Source organism: Bubalus kerabau, chromosome X, assembly GCF_029407905.1.
Source record: "Bubalus kerabau isolate K-KA32 ecotype Philippines breed swamp buffalo chromosome X, PCC_UOA_SB_1v2, whole genome shotgun sequence".
In the NCBI taxonomy this organism is placed as follows: Eukaryota; Metazoa; Chordata; class Mammalia; order Artiodactyla; family Bovidae; genus Bubalus; species Bubalus kerabau.
The window spans coordinates 83,146,193-83,163,951 of NC_073647.1; the positions used below are offsets into that span (position 1 = coordinate 83,146,193).

Sequence of the window (17,759 nt, forward strand, 5' to 3'; positions counted from 1 at the left end):
TTATTCAGCAGCGTGTTGTTCAGCCTCCATATGTTGGAATTTTTAATAGTTTTTCTCCTGTAATTGAAATCTAATCTTACTGCATTATGGTCAGAAAAGATGCTTGGAAAAATTTCAATTTTTTTGAATTTACCAAGTCTAGATTTATGGCCCAGGATGTGATCTATCCTGGAGAAGATTCCGTGTGTGCTTGAGAAAAAGGTGAAATTCATTGTTTTTGGGTGAAATGTCCTATAGATATCAATTATGTCTAACTGGTCTATTGTATCATTTAAAGTTTGTGTTTCTTAATTTTCTGTTTAGTTGATCTATCCATAGGTGTGAGTGGGGTGTTAAAATCTCCCACTATTATTGTGTTATTGTTAATCTCCCCTTTCATACTTGTTAGCATTTGTGTTACATATTGCGGTGCTCCTCTGTTGGGTGCATATATATTTATAATTATTATATCTTCTTCTTGGATTGATTATTTGATCATTTTGCAGTGTCCTTCTTTGTCTCTTTTCAAAGTCTTTATGTTAAGTCCATTTTATCTGATATGAGTATTGCTATTCTTGCTTTCTTTTGGTCTCTATTTGTATAGAATATCTTTTTCCAGCCCTTCACTTTCAGTCTGTATGCGTCCCCTGTTTTGAGGTGGGTCCCTTGTAGACAACATATATAGGGGTCTTGTTTTTGCATCCATTCAGCCAGACTTTGTCTTTTGGTTGGGGCATTCAACCCATTTACGTTTAAGGTAATTATTGGTAAGTATGATCCCGTTGCCATTTACTTTATTGTTTTGGGTTCGAGTTTATTCACCCTTTTTGTGTTTCCTGTCTGTTGAATATCCTTTAGCATTTGTTGGAGAGCTGGTTTTGTGGTGATGAATTCTCTCAGCTTTTGCTTGTCTGTAAAGCTTTTGATTTCTCCTTCATATTTGAAATAGATCCTTGCTGGGTACAGTAGTCTGGGCTGTAGGTTATTTTCTTTCATCACTTTAAATATGTCTTGCCATTCCCTCCTGGCCTGAAGAGTTTGTATTGAAAGATCAGCTGTTACCCTTATGGGAGTCCCCTTGTGTGTTATTTGTTGTTTTTCCCTTCCTGCTCTTAATATTTGTTCTTTGTGTTCGGGTGGACAATTTTTTAGGCTCACTTGTTCAGTCTTGCTGTGGGGAGGGAGGAACGCTGCAAACAAATAACACTGGTGTCTGTGGGGAGTGCTTGTAGTGTCTTGGCCACACTGGGTTTGCCCCCATCATGGCATGTGTACTTTCCCAGTCTATACTTGTTAGGCTCTAGGTTGCTATGCTGGGAACTGTCTGACGCCAACCCTGGGTTGCATGCACTTCCCAGGTCTAAGCCACTCGTGTTCAGGTACTCGGGTACTCCACAAAGACACAGATTTGGTTAGGCCTGCACTTTGTGCCCTTCCCCAGTCCGAGCAGCTCAGGTGACCAGGTGTTTGGTGAACGTGGTCAGTGTGACTTATCACCTGCCCCGTCCCTGCCACTCAGTTTTCTGGGTTTACAACCAGTGCACCTTCTCAGGCAGATGTTGACCATCCAGTATCCCAAGAAATCTTGGTTAGCAGCAAAGCCTGCTTGCAGTTCGGTAGATGATGCCTCTCTGGCGCTGTAATTGCCCCCTTCCGGCTCTGGCTGTCCTTGCCTGCCTGTCTCCGGTGGGGGATGGGCCAGCCTGCAGCCGGCTAGCTCTAGTCAGTCCTTTGTTCTGTGAGCGGTCCTGGCGGTGTCTTAGGTTAGGGCTTTTTGTCTTTTTGTGGGGTAACTATCCCACAGTCTGGTTTGCTATCCCAAGTTAGTTCCCTCAGATTGCCCTCGGGGCATTCAGGGCCAGGTCCTTACTCTAAGCAATGCAGCCCACACCTCCCTGCCCAGCCCCCGCTTACTAGTGAAGGATGCAGGCGTCTGCACTGCTTCTCCCTTGGGAGTTACCATTGGGCACTGGGCATGTAATCTGTGGGTTTTAATTATTTATTTTTCCTCCCGGTTATGTTGCCCTCTGAGGCTTCAAGGCTTGCCAGACTCGCCAGTGAGAGTGTTTCCTGGTGTTTGGAAACTTCTCTCTTTTTTAAGACTCCCTTCCCGGGATGGACCTCCGTCCCTACCTCTTTGTCTCTCTTTTTATCTTTTCTATTTTTTTCCTATCTCCTTTTGAAGACAATGGGCTGATTTTTCTGGGTGCCTGATGTCCTCTACTGGCATTCAGAAGTTGTTTTGTGGAATTTACTCAGCGTTCAAATGTTATTTTGATGAATTTTTGGGGAGAAAGTGGTCTCCCCGTCCTATTCCCCTGCTATCTTAGGACCGCCTCTCAAAGTGCATTTCTAAAGATGGTCTAAAGTCTGGTTTGAAAGAGAAAAGTCAGGAAGAAAGAGCAACTACAAGAAATACAGTGTAATTGTATGTCTATATGCATGCATGGATGCATGCATGTATCTTTCCTTCCACATCCAGAAGGAATATGAAAAGCATATTCATAGGAATTTGTATAATGATTGATAAGCATATTTTATCCTCCTATGGTCACTTGCAGTTTATCATTAAAAAAATAAACTAAAGAAATTTTTAAAGATAAATGATAGCATTTGGAATTTTTTTTATGTATGTGGGTGGTGGGGATTATAATCTACATATATCTCTGTTTATTTTAATGGTGTGAAAGATCTGGTTCTTTCCATTTTCTTTATTTTTTTCTAAATATAAAGTAAAACAGAAATTTAACAGAACATGTAAGAGAATCCCAAAGAACATTGCTGTTACAACCTGAACACAGAAGTAGCTTCCAAAGTGAAGTGATGTAAAATGCTGCAAACCTTTGTCCTGAGTAGATCAGGCTTCTAGTAAAAAAATCATACACCTCTATACATCACCTTTATAAATTACATGTAAAAAAATCAACTCCTTGTGCTCACAGAAGACTTGTTTTTATTTATTACAGTTCCACAGAAGTAGAAATGCTCATTTGAGAGTAGCTATTGTTAACTATGGTAAGGCCATTCTGTGAAATGAAGTGCTCAGTTGTTCTTTAAAGCAGCTTATGAATCCATTTTGCTGCAGGCTGAGGAATAAAGTAGAAAAAAGATTAAAATAAATAGTAGCATTAAAAAGAAGCTAGTAATTATAGAGAGTTCCTGGTGTGTTAAAGACCACAATAAAACACACAAGTGGAGGCAAACTTGGATATAATTTTTATGTTTTCTTATTAAAAATGTAGATCCTTGGATCCCACCCTAGAGTTAGCATTAAAAGCCTGAGATGGGGTCAGAAATAGCATGTTTAATAATTTCTCTGCATGATCCTAATGTTCACTTAAAGATGTGAAGTACTGAATACTAGTCCAACCACCAGCATTTGTGTAGGAACCAAGTCCTAAGGAATGTTACATTATGAACACAACTACTTTAATGGACTAGGGCTTCAAAAGCTGATAATATAAAAACACAAAAATACATTTTAAATACTGATAGTCTCTCTAAATTCCACCACATTAATACAAGTGTTTTCACATTTGCACATTATTGTCTAGTGTTTGTACAATAGTTGCAAATTTCATCTAGTTGCAAACCTATAGTATTTTCCTCTATGTTCTCCCTTAACATTATAGTATAAACTTTCCCCTCTAAACTCAAGGTCTCACAACTAGTATTTCAATGAATAAATACTATGTTTTACATTTTAGTATGCCAATTTTTAAATTTTCTACATTTAGTTTAATTCCAAATTTTTTGTCCTATAGACAGTATTGCAATTATCATCTCTATGCCCAGAGGTTTTTTTTTTTTTTTTTCCTTCTGCTGACTTGTTTTTATTATAGTACGTTTTTACTAATGGGATTACTGAATCAAATAGTACCATCCCATTTGTGACTCTTCCTACATAGTCCCATATAGGTCTAGAAGAAATTTAACCAGTTTGTGTTGTTCCTCTTTTGCCAACAGCAGTGAATTAATGGTATATATATATATATATATATATATATCTGTGTATCTTACTTGGAACTGTTGAGGCTTCAGGGATAATGGTGTATTTATTCATTTATTAACTACTCAGAGAGTAGTAGCAGAATTTTTTCCATACATAAAAGAGTTTTGGCAGTGTTCAAAAATGGAAATTTGCCTAAGAAAGGCAGATCATGGAATTAGAGCTTATTCTTGACAATCAGACGTCAGCAAGAAGACATCAAAACTAATGGTGAGTGAGTGGAAAGGGTAGATTAGTTGCACACTTAGAGCACAGCAAAGCAGCAGTGTTTCAACACAGTTATATAACAGGTAAAAATAAATATCTTGAAACTATAGATTTTTTTTTTTAAATCAAAGATTCATCTTGGAACAAATCAGTACTTTGTTCATCTTCCATTTATTTATAGTTTAGCATTTCCTAAAAACAAACAAACAAACTTTAAACTGTAGTAGAGGTATCACAATTTTCTATTGCTGCTTTTATGCCCCATAGCCTTGCATTATGCTTACTATGCCTGTTGTCAACTCTGTGTCACTCCCGTCAACCATTTTATCTGCCTCCTGGTCTGGAAATTTTGTTTCTTCCTTCAGTTAATATTTTCAATGTCATACTCATATTCCATTTCATGATGCAATTTCATACACTGGTTTTGGTATTAACTAGTTGGGTATTCTTGATTAGAAACTTCTCCCATTGCCTTTGCCTTTCAAAAATCTTTCTTATCTTTCATAGTCCTGTTCATATATCACTTTTTCACCCTGATTGAATGAGTGAATGAGTGTAAGTTAATTCATAAACTGGGCAGACTAAAATTTCATACTATCTAGTACCATCTGGAGTTTTAAAAATGCCCAGCAATTATTTCATTCATTTCCTGCTAATTTCTAATAAATGACAAATAAATTGATTTATTAAATTAATATTGAATGCCAGCCACTCTCTTGGACATATAAGCAAAGAGTTTTTGTCTTCACAGAGCTTACCTTTTACCAAAAAATACACAAAATAAACATAATAAATAAAGTAAATTACATAGTGGAAGGTAGCAAATTTCATAGGAAAAAAAGTAGATGACTTGAGGACTAGTATGCAGTAGTGGGGATTGTTACAATTTAAAATTGTATGATTAAATTAACCTCATTGAAAAATTGATATTTGAGCAAATATTTGAAGAGACAATTAACCACATAGAAATCTGAAGAAATAAGATTCTAGGTTGAAGTGTGGATCTATGCAAAGTCCTATTCCTGGGATGTATGGAAGGATGCCAGTATGGTTTCATCAGACTGATGAAAAGGTGAGATCAGAGAGAACAGCAAGTCAGATTATCTAGGATCTTATTGGCAATTGTAAGCATTTTGACATTCATTCTGAGTGAAATTAAGTATTAGAGTTTGTTGTTGTTCTCAAGTTTTGTTTCATTAGGTTTAATTTAACTTTGTTAATTCTAAGTATACATTTTAATAAACTTTATCAATTAAATGATGTTCAATAAATTGAATCCATGTTGAGGATATGAAGAGGAAAGATTAGAAGCAAGAGATATCTTAGCAGGCTAATGCAGTAATAAAGGAGAGAGATAATAGTGATGAGGACCTGGCTGGTAGCAATATGGTTCACAAGTGGTCAGATTTTAGATGTATACTGAGTCAACAGGATCCAAGAAGGATTGTGAAAGAAAAATAATTAAGATGCTGCTAATGAATTATAATCTTATTCTTGATCTTCAAGAAAATGTATCATGAGAATTTACTGTTTCCTTTCAATCTTTGTTAGATAGCTATTATAAAGATAAGGAAATTCTCTATTCCTTTTTAAATTGGTGTTTTCATCTTAAGTAAATGCTGACATTTATCAAATACTTTTCCACACACCTGCAATTCCAGTTCTCAAGAATAAAGTAGATGAGGAGAGAACATAAAGATGGAAAGTTTGTGTGGTATTTTGACTGTTTGTATTCTCAGGGAGCTTCCCAGGTGGCTCAGTGGTAAAGAATCTGCCAGCCAAGCAGGAGACAGAAGTTCAGTCCTTGGGTCAGGAAGATCTCCTGGAGAAGGAAATGACAACTCACACCAGTATTCTTGCCTGGGAAATCCCATGGACAGAGGAATTTGGCAGACTATAGCCCATAGGGTTGCAAAAAGTCAGACATGATGTAGCAACTAAAGAACAGCAACAACAACAGCAGCAATATTCTATGAGAAAAATAAAGTAGGATTCTGGATTAGAAGAGTAACTGAACAGTTGTGGGAGGGGATAACATAAGATATAGTAAATCAGGGAAGGCTTCTCCAAAAAATAATATTTAAGTTGAAAAACCAAATGATGAGAAGGACTAGTCATGCAAAAACCGGGGAGAAGAATTCCAAGCAGAGGGAACAGTATATGCAAAAACTTGGCAAGAGAGCAATCTTAATGTATATGAGAAGCAAAAATAGTAGTAGTTTGGGTAGGTCAAAAAATAAAATGGCAAACTGGTTCAAGATGAAGGTAGAAAATAGATGAGGATGGATAATGTAAGCATTGAAAGCCAGGGTAAGAAGCCTGAGTTTATTATGAATGTAATGGGAAACCTTAGTGTTTTAAGCAGTGGACAGTAGAGGCAGCAAGACTCTTGCAGTACTTCAGCAAAGATTATGATGAATATTGGGACCATTTAGGTAGTAGTAATTGAGATGGAAGAAGTTGACTGATTCAAGATATATTTTGGAGGTAAGGTAGACAAGTTTTAGTGATTGATCACATATGGGGGATAAGGAAAAGAGCAGAATCATAGATAATATCCAGATTTTAAAAGATTAAATGGGTGGATGGCAGTGCCATTTACTACTAAGATGGAGAATACTGGGAAGGATTAGGTTTTGAAATTGGTTAAGAGTGTTATTCATATACGTTAAATTTGAGATGTCCAGTAGACTCTACACTGAAACTTCCAAGGAGGTGTTTAGAATTTGGAACTCATTGGAAAGACCAAAGTTGGTTATGTTACTTTAGGAGTAATCAGTACATAAATGACATTTAAAACTATTAAATTGGATTAACTTATCAAAGGAGAATTTTAGAGAGAAGGTCCAGGACCAAGTCTTAGATCATTCTAACATTAAAGGTGAGGAAGTGTAAGATATAATAAAGGTGGTGGAAAGCTACCAGTAAGTAGAAAGAACAGGATAGGATCAGATAAGATCAGATCAGTCACTCAGTCGTGTCCGACTCTTTGCGACACCATGAATCGCAGCACGCCAGGCCTCCCTGTCCATCACCAACTCCCGAAGTTCACTGAGACTCACGTCCATCGAGTCAGTGATGCCACCCAGCCATCTCGTCCTCTGTCCTCCCCTTCTCCTTCTGCCCCCAATCCCTCCCAGCATCAGAGTCTTTTCCAATGAGTCAACTCTTCGCATGAGGTGAGCATCATTCTTTCCAAAGAAATCCCAGGGCTGATCTCTTTCAGAATAGACTGATTGGATCTCCTTGCAGTCCAAGGGACTCTCAAGAGTCTTCTCCAACACCACAGTTCAAAAACATCAATTCTTCGGCACTCAGCCTTCTTCACAGTCCAACTCTCACATCCATACATGACCACAGGAAAAACCATCGCCCTGATTAGATGAACCTTTGTTGGCAAAGTACTGCCTCTGCTTTTGAATATGCTGTCTAGGTTGGTCATAACTTTCCTTTCAAGGAATAAGAGTCTTTTAATTTCATGGCTGCAGTCATGATCTGTAGTGATTTTGGAGCCCAGAAAAATAAAGTCTGACACTGTTTCCACTGTTTTCCTGTCTATTTCCCATGAAGTGATGGGACCGGATGCCATGATCTTTGTTTTCTGAATGTTGAGCTTTAATCACCTTTTTCACTCTCCACTTTCACTTTCATCAAGAGGTTTTGTAGTTCCTTTTCACTTTCTGCCATAAGGGTGGTGTCATCTGCATATCTGAGGTTACTGATATTTCTCCTCGCAATCTTGATTTCAGCTTGTGCTTCATCCAGCCCAGAGTTTCTCATGATGTACTCTGCATATAAGTTAAATAAACAGGGTGACAATATACAGCCTTCACGAACTCCTTTTCCTATTTGCAACCAGTCTGTTGGTCCATGTCCAGTTCTAACTGTTGCTTCCTGACCTGCATACAAACTTCTCAAGAGACAGATCAGGTAGTCTGGTATTCCCATCTCTTTCAGAATTTTCCGCAGTTTATTGCGATCCACACAGTCAAAGGCCTTGGCATAGTCAATAAAGCAGAAATAGATGCTTTTCTGGAACTCTCTTGCTTTTTCCATGATCCAGTGGATGTTGGCAATTTGATCTCTGGTTTCTCTGCCTTTTCTAAAACCAGCTTGAATATCGGGCAGTTCAGGGTTCACATATTGCTGAAGCCTCGCTGGGAGAATTTTGAGCATTACTTTACTAGCGTGTGAGATGAGTGCAATTGTGCAGTAGTTTGAGCATTCTTTGGGATTGGAATGAAAACTGACCTTTTCCAGTCCTGTGGCCACTGCTGAGTTTTCCAAATTTGCTGGCATATTGAGTGCAGCACTTTCACAGCATCATCTTTCAGGATTTGGAATAGCTCCACTGGAATTCCATCACCTTCACAAGCTTTGTTCATAGTGATGCTTTCTAAGGCCCACTTGACTTCACATTCCAGGATGTCTGGCTCTAGGTCAGTGATCACACCATCGTGATTATCTTGGGCATGAAGATCTTTTTTGTACAGTTCTTCTGTGTATTCTTGCCACCTCTTCTTAATATCTTCTGCTTCTGTTAGGTCCATACCATTTCTGTCCTTTATCGAGCCCATGTTTGCATGAAATGTTCCTTTGGTATCTCTGATTTTCTTGAAGAGATCTCTAGTCTTTCCCATTCTATTGTTTTCCTCTATTTATTTGCATTGATCGCTGAAGAAGGCTTTTTTATTTCTTCTTGCTATTCTTTGGAACTCTGCATTCAGATGCTTATATCTTTCCTTTTCTCCTTTGCTTTTTGCTTCTCTTCTTTTCACAGGTATTTGTAAGGCCTCCCCAGAAAGCCATTTTTCTTTTTTGCATTTCTTTTCCATGGGGATGGTCTTGATCCCTGTCTCCTGTACAATGTCACGAACCTCATTCCATAGTTCATCAGGCACTCTATTTATCAGATCTAGGCCCTTAAATCTATTTCTCACTTCCACTGTATAATCATAAGGGATTTGATTTAGGTCGTACCTGAATGGTCTAGTGGTTTTCCATACTTTCTTCAATTTCAGTCTGAATTTGGCAATAAGGAATTCATGGTCTGAGCCACAGACAGCTCCTGGTCTTTTTTTTGCTAACTGTATAGAGCTTCTCCATTTTGGCTGGAAAGAATATAATCAATCTGATTTCAGTGTTGACCATCTGGTGATGTCCATGTATAGAGTCTTCTCTTGTGTTGTTGGAAGAGGGTGTTTGTTATGACCAGTGCATTTTCTTAGCAAAACTCTATTAGTCTTTGCCCTGCCTCATTCCGTATTCAAAGGCCAAATTTTCCTGTTACTCCAGGTGTTTCTTGACTTCTACTTTTGTATTCCAGTCCCCTATAATGAAAAGGACATCTTTTTTGGGTGTTAGTTCTAAAAGGTCTTGTAGGTCTTCATAGAACCGTTCAATTTCAGCTTCTTCAGCATTACTCTTTGGGGCATAGACTTGGATTACCGTGATATTGAATGGTTTGCCTTGGAAACGAACAGAGAACATTCTGTAGTTTTTGAGATTGCATCCAAGTACTGCATCTTAGACTCTTTTGGTGAACATGATGGCTACTCCATTTCTTCTGAGGAATTCCTGCCTGCAGTAGTAGATATAATGGTCATCTGAGTTAAGTTCACCCATTCCAGTCCATTTCAGTTCACTGATTCCTAGAATGTCAACATTCACTCTTGCCATTTCTTGTTTGACCACTTCCAATTTGCCTTGATTCATGGACCTGACATTCCAGGTTCCTATGCAGTATTGCTCTTTACAGCATCGGACCTTGCTTATATCACCAGTCACATCCACAGCTGGGTATTCTTTTTGTCTTGGCTCCATCCCTTCATTCTTTCTGGAGCCATTTCTCCACTGATCTCCAGTAGCATATTGGGCACCCACTGACCTGGGGAGTTTCTCCTTCAGTATCCTATCATTTTGCCTTTTCACACTGTTAGTGGGGTTCTCAAGGCAAGAATACTGAAGTGGTTTGCCATTCCCTTCTCCAGTGGACCACATTCTGTCAGATCTCTCCACCATGACCCGCCCATCTTGGGTTGCCCCACGGGCATGACTTAGTTTCATTGAGTTAGACTATGGCTGTGGTCCTAGTGTGATCAGATTGACTAGTTTTCTGTGAGTATGGATAGGATAGAGTCAAGTTAACTAAGTGTTTTTTGAAAGAAGAGGTTGGTTTAAATGCTGCTGGATTATAGAATAACATGAGGAGAGAAGAGAGCTCAGTATGTGTGGCTACAAGAACATATTTGGTAATCTTGAAAAGAGCACTTTTAGCAAAGTGGTAGGGATGGAAGGGCCTGATTAGATGGTAGCTATACAAATTTAAGCTTATTACAGTGATGGTATGAATATATTCAAGGCCAAAACATATCCTGAAAGTTTTTTTTTTTTTTAACAATTAAAATTAATCCTCAGATTCAAGGATTTTGTTGTATTTCTTGTATTTTACATATTTTTTTTTAATTTAACAATTTTTATTTAGAATTTTTATTGAAATTTACTTACAATATTATATCAGTTTCAGGTATTCTACATAGTGATTTGATATTTTTATACATTATGAAACAATCACAAGTCTAGTTACCATTTATCACCAAAGTTATTATAATATTATTGATTATATTCTTTACACTATATAGTAATCACTATGACATTTATTTTATAACTAGAATTTGTATCTCTTAATCTTCCTCACCTATTTCACTTATCTTCACATCTGTCTCCACTATGGTGACCACCAATTTGTTCACTTAATAAGTCAGTTTTTGTTGTTTGTTCATTTGTTTTGGTTTTAAATTCCACATATAAGTGTACATATTTTTCATAAAAACTACTTTTGGAAGAGAGTTCAGCTTTTCAAGGGTCTCTTTTTCTCAATTGCCTTAAAATTATCCACCAATATATATATTTTTTATTTTTATTTTTTTTTTTTATTTTTAAACTTTACATAATTGTATTAGTTTTGCCAAATATCAAAATGAATCCGCCACAGGTATACATGTGTGCCCCATCCTGAACCCTCCTCCCTCCTCCCTCCCCATACCCTCCCTCTGGGTCTTCCCAGTGCACTAGCTCCAAGCATCCAGTATCGTGCATCGAACCAGGACTGGCAACTCGTTTCATACATGATATTTTACATGTTTCAATGCCATTCTCCCAAATCTTCCCACCCTCTCCCTCTCCCACAGAGTCCATAAGACTGTTCTATACATCAGTGTCTCTTTTGCTGTCTCGTACACAGGGTTATTGTTACCATCTTTCTAAATTCCATATATATGCTTTAGTATACTGAATTGGTGTTTTTCTTTCTGGCTTACTTCACTCTGTATAATAGGCTCCAGTTTCATCCACCTCATTAGAACTGATTCAAATGCATTATTTTTAATGGCTGAGTAATACTCCATTGTGTATATGTACCACAGCTTTCTTATTCCACCAATATATTTTTATTCCTTAAAAATTTTGTTGCTTTACTGGTTATCTGCCCGTTGACTTAGACTGAGCCTTAAACAATGGGGTCGTTAACCAGCTTTGTCACAAAGCTGACATTTTGAGTCTGTCAGGAGAAAAATGGACTTAAAATCAGCCTTTTTTGAAAGAGATAATATGGATTAATTAATCTCTCCCACAAATGTAAAATATATGAAGAGCAAATGGAAATCAATACATAAAGTTTTATTATAAATAAACCAAGGATAGAAAAAACTTGGAATACAATGTAAAGTGAGATTCCCACCATTCAGAAGAGGAAATGGAAGCCCTTTGAGAGATAAGAACAAGAATGGGGGGACAGAGAGGGCAAGGAAGAAAGGGTGGGGGAAAATTAATTAAATATAAGCTCCAATCCCAGCCATATCTACAGATGATCTGAATTTAGCAGGACAGAGAACATGAAACCTACCATGCTGAGAATAGTCAATTAACACTGTGGGAAAGCAAAGGAAACACAGACTGATGCCCAGAAACCATGCAAATGAATCACATCTCAACCAAAGATCAGAGAGCCAACAAGGGAGGAAAAGAATGGGAAGAGCAGACCTTCCATCCAAAGTGAGATGTTTAACTAAGCATCCCTTTACAGCCATGTTTTAAAGGAAGGGGAATTGAAAGGGAGATCCTCTGTAGGAGAAAAGTAGAAAACGTTAAAATTACAGATCCAAAGAGATTGGATCAACCTTGAAAATACTCCCCCCCCCACCCCCCAATTATCAGTACTAGTGACAACTCATAAAGATATGGTTAAAAATTAAATAATTAAATATGCTTTTTTGCATATCTGAATCCTAGTATGTTATGTTTCTATCTTGCTGTGTCTGAATTTGGTTGAGTTTTTACCATATTCAGCAACTTTCTAGGAAATGTACTTATATCCTACTAAAACATGCCCCTTAAAAATTTTAGCCATTTTCCTTTTTGTTCTTTCATAAGTGTGGGACAGTTAACCACATTTGTAATGTGATCATTTTTACAAATAATTATGAAAAGTTTCTTAAATCCCAAGCCAGTTCTCTCTGCTCCAATCTAAATTCTATTCTTAACTTTTTGACATTTATTTTGCAACTCTTTTGGGTCCTGTGGAAGTACTCTATCTTTTCTCATCTGTGAGTCTCAAAATTGTCAATATTCCAGTAAAAGAGAACTAATCTTCAGAGAAAATATGAATTCAAAATTTAAAATATATCTTTCAGTTTTAATCCAATTTTCTCTAAAAATAAAACAGGAGCAAACATACCAAAGGAGCAAAGCTTGGTTTTGGAGGTGGAGGAGGCATCTGGCAACGACAGAGACGTTTGACTCTAGGTGATGGCGGTATAGGCTCACAAGGAGGTAGTGGTGGTCTTTCTCTTGATGGAGGAACTCTACCTGTACCTATTTTTTTTCCTTTTTCTTTGAATGTAGTTCTCCGGGATGGCATTTTGATTCCTCTTTTTGGTTCCACTGCATCCTTCTTTGAATCTGTAGATGTGGCATCTGATTCATCAACTCTCTTTTTAGGCCCAGGTTTAAATAGAGACTCTTCAGATTCAGCATCTGAACTTTTGAACATTTCAGTCTTCTTTAGCCATCTTTTGGAAGACACATCAGATTCAGCACCACTAGACTCTGTGTCCTTCTTTGCAGTCTTCTTGGTGTCTTTCTTTGAATCTCGCTTAACCTTCTTTGACTCCCAATCAGACTCAGTTTCAGTAGACACTTTGGACTTCATTGCAGGCTTTTTTTGGTCATCTTTCTTTAAATCTTTCTTATCTTTCTTTGAATCTTTTTTACTCTTTTTTGCATCCCCTTCAGATTCAGAATCAGCATCAGTAGACACAGCATCTTTCTTGGCATCCTTTTTCTTATCATCTTTCTTGCCCTTTTTCGAATCTTTCTTCACATCCTTTGAGTCTCCAGATTCTGCTTCAGTAGACTCTGCATCTTTCTTGGCATTCTTTTTCTTATCATCTTTCTTTGAATCTTTCTTGCCCTTTTTCGAATCTTTCTTCACATCCTTTGAGTCTCCAGATTCTGCTTCAGTAGACTCTGCATCTTTCTTGGCATCCTTTTTCTTATCACCTTTCTTTGAATCTTTCTTGCCCTTTTTCGAATCTTTCTTTGCATCCTTTGAGTCTCCAGATTCTGCATCAGTAGACTCTGTATACTTCTTTGCATCTTTCTTGGTGTCTTTTGTTGCACCCTTCTTATCTTTCTTTGCATCTTTTGAATCTACAGATTCAGCATCAGAGCCCTTCCCCTTTGCATCTTTTTTTGCATCCTTATTTGTTGGCTTCTTTGAATTATTCTGTGAATAATTCTTTAACCACATATCAAATTCCACGGATTCAGCATCCGATTCCCCTAAATGCACCATTAAACCCACATTTGAACTATTTTTTGAGCAAGTCTCTGATATGGCATCAGAATTATTCTTTGAGCTCTTAGAGTACTTCTTCGTACTTGTGGATTCAAAATCCATCTCCTTGGAATCTTTTGAATATCTCTTTTCTTTTTTTTTTTGATGCTTTATTGAAACTGATATAGAATCTTTGGATTCTGGGTTTGTTTCTGATTTGGACTTTGACTTCTTAGATAGTTGACTTCCATGTGATGATTTTGATGGAGTTTTATCTGCTTTATTTCCTCTTTTAGGTTTCTCATCTATTTCATGTGGGCCTGTATCTTTCTTGTAAATTTTCTTCAAAGCTGTTCCTTTTTTGTCATCTTTGTACTTTTTAGATTCTTCCTTTTTAGAATGGGTTATATGAGTATAAGGATGTCTGAATGAGGCCTGTATCCTGATGATTAAATAATAGATGGACTTTGAATTTTTTTCCTTAAAGAATGCCTTATCCATATATGAGCTGGCTTCTGAATTTCATCTAAATTTCTTTTATCATGTCTCTGAAAAAAAATGGTTAGAATAATGATAAGTTTTTTAATGAGTTATATCTTTTTTATATTGAAACAAATAGTCTAGCTTTTTCTATGACCATATATTTAGATTGTGTCTTGTTTCTGTTTCAACATTCTGTGTGTGTTTGTATGTGTGTGTGAGAAAACTCCACTTTGGAAATAAAATGAATTTAAGAAGAACCTCAGAATATCTTCAGCGTTTCCTATTAAGATAAGAAGGGGTCCACAATGATTCATGACACTTCAGGACCTGGCCTCACAATAGATAATAAATTCCTTTAGAACTCCTACATGGGAGAGATATTTTGAAACATTTCATGTACCCTTCTGCCCCAAAATAGATTAAAAAAATTAAGCTGATACTCTTGAAGTGTGTCATGATAATTCTTATGATAGTTTACAATTCTGCAGGCTTCTGGGTTAGCCTGATTTCTACTTATACTTTCAAGATTTTCTTACCAAGTTGAGAGCCTAATATCTCTGCTGTGAAGCACTGCTGAAAATAAATACATAAAATAAAACAAGTGTCTTATTCTCATTAATTAGTGTAGCAGTTGCTGCTGCTGCTAAGTCACTTCAGTCGTGTCCAACTCTGTGCGACCCCATAGACGGCAGCCCACCAGACTTCCCCGTCCCTGAGATTCTCCAGGCAAGAACACTGGAGTGGGTTGCCATTTCCTTCTTCAATGCATGAAAGTGAAAAGTGAAAGTGAAGTCGCTCAGTCGTGTCCAACTCTAGCGACCCCATGGACTGCAGCCTACCAGGCTCCTCTGTCCATGAGATTTTCCAGGCAAAAGTACTGGAGTGGGGTGCCATTGCCTTCTCCAGTAGCATATTATAATTATTACTTTTATATTTCTGTCCAAACATTTGTCAAGGCTGGTTGTCACAGTGACCATATAGACTAATTTTACATTTAGTTCTTATATTTCTTCCATTGTTATATGGAATGAAAGGAAGACCATGAAGAGAAGCATGAAACTTGGATCTCAATAGATGTAAATAAATGGCCCTTGAATAAATGCATTGACTATAGATCTGCTTTGGGAGATGCTTTTAAAACATATTTTGCTATCACTATGGGTGACCTCTGTAAGCTAACTTTTATTTTGGTTAGTTGTAAGAATAACTCCATTTTATAAAAGCAATAGAAAACTGGAATCTCCAAGTATCTAGTATTTGAATGTTAGATTAAAGAAAATGTAAAGGCCCTGAAACCTCAAGATTGGCTCCTAAGACTCAAATTTTATATGTTTTTGCAGCCGGTAAACATTGCCTGAGAGATCCCACCAGTTTCAGTATTACATTCTCCAGCTTACCTAGCCAATGAGCTTTAAAATGCCTTTGAAATGGAGGAACACATATAAATAAAAGTTCAATCAGAAACAGTTGGGGACAATCTGCTATACAGGGAATTATACACCTAAAATATCAGCATCCTAAAGATATCAAAATTCAAATTATGTATTTTATTTGTATGCATGCATTATAACATATTATATTTAGTTAAGAATGATCTTGTTGGTACTCACAGGAACTGTGGCTTGTATTTCTGAAGGTCTTAATCTCTTATTTCCACCTGGCTGGGATGACTTGGGAAATGTTATAGTCAAGTACTGTTGATTCCGTATTTTTTTGCTTGATTCACTGACTGAAATGAGAGAGGAAAAGAAACAATTTTGCAGCTAATAGCCAGACTTTCATCAGTTCTGAAATATTCCTGAGCAAGAAATATAGTTTAATTTAAACTAAATTATAACTCAAAATATAGTTCCCCCCTCCTAGAGTTTATAGTTTATTTGCATGCCAGTTAAGAAAAAAATAACAATTTATTAGTCCATTTAGAACCAAATTAAGTTTAAAATGACATTTGTAATTTTATTTTCTAGATTAATCCAATACATGCACTACCATGTGTAAAATAGATAGCTAATGGGAAGCTGCTGTATAACACAGGGAGCTCAGCTCAGTGCTCTGATGACAGAAGGGGTGGGGTAGGGGAGTGGGGGGGAGGCTCAATAGGGAGAGTATATATGCCGGGCCAAGAGGAGCTACTCCACGTCCAAGGTGAGGAGCAGTGGCTGCACTTTGCTGGAGCAGCCGTGAAGAGATACCCCACGTCCAAGGTAAGAGAAACCCAAATGACGGTAGGTGTGGTGAGAGGGCATCAGAGGGCAGACACACTGAAATCAGAATCACAGAAAACTAGCCAATCTGATGACACAGACCACAGCCTTGTCTAACTCAATGAAACTAAGCCATGCCATGTGGGGCCACCCAACACCGGTGGGTCATGGTGGAGAGGTCTGACAGAATGTGGTCCACTGAAGAAGGGAATGGCAAACCACTTCAGTATTCTTGCCTTGAGAACCCCGTGAACAGTATGAAAAGGCAAAATGATAGGATACTGAAAGAGGAACTCCCCAGGTCAGTAGGTGCCCAATATGCTACTGGAGATCAGTGGAGAAATAACCCCAGAAAGAATGAAGGGATGAAGCCAAAGCAAAAACAATACCCAGTTGCAGATGTGACTGGTGATAGAAGCAAGGTCCGATGCTGTAAAGAACAATATTGCATAGGAACCTGGAATGTTAGCTCCATGAATCAAGGCAAATTGGAAGTCGTCAAACAGGAGATGGCAAGAGTGAATGTCGACATTCCAGGAATCAGCAAACTAAAATGGACTGGAATGGATGAATTTAACTCAGATGACCACTATATCTACTACTGTGAGCAGGAATCTCTTAGAAGAAATGCAGTAGCCATCATGTTCAACAAAAGAGTCCGAAATGCAGTACTTGGATGCAATCTCAAAAATGACAGAATGATTTCTGTTAATTTCCAAGGCAAACCATTCAATATCACAGTAATCCAAGTCTATGACCCAACCGGTAATGCTGAAGAAGCTGAGTCGAATGGTTCTATGAAGACCTCCAAGACCTTTTAGAACTAACACCCCAAAAAGATATCCTTTTCATTATAGGGGACTAGAATGCAAAAGTAGAAAGTCAAGAAACACCTAGGGTAACAGGCAAATTTGGCCTTGGAATATGGAATGAAGTAGGGCAAAGTTTAATAGAGTTTTGCCAAGAAAACGCACAGGTCATAGCAAACACCTTCTTCCAACAACACAAGAGAAGACTCTACGCATGGACATAACCAGATGGC

The 17,759-nt window shown here is 37.6% G+C and overlaps 1 pseudogene; it reads right to left on the reverse strand.

Moving 5' to 3' along the window:
* Positions 1–3,032: 3,032 nt before the first annotated feature.
* LOC129640074 (cylicin-1-like) overlaps positions 3,033–17,759 on the reverse strand; it is a 155,031-nt pseudogene continuing 140,304 nt past the window's right edge.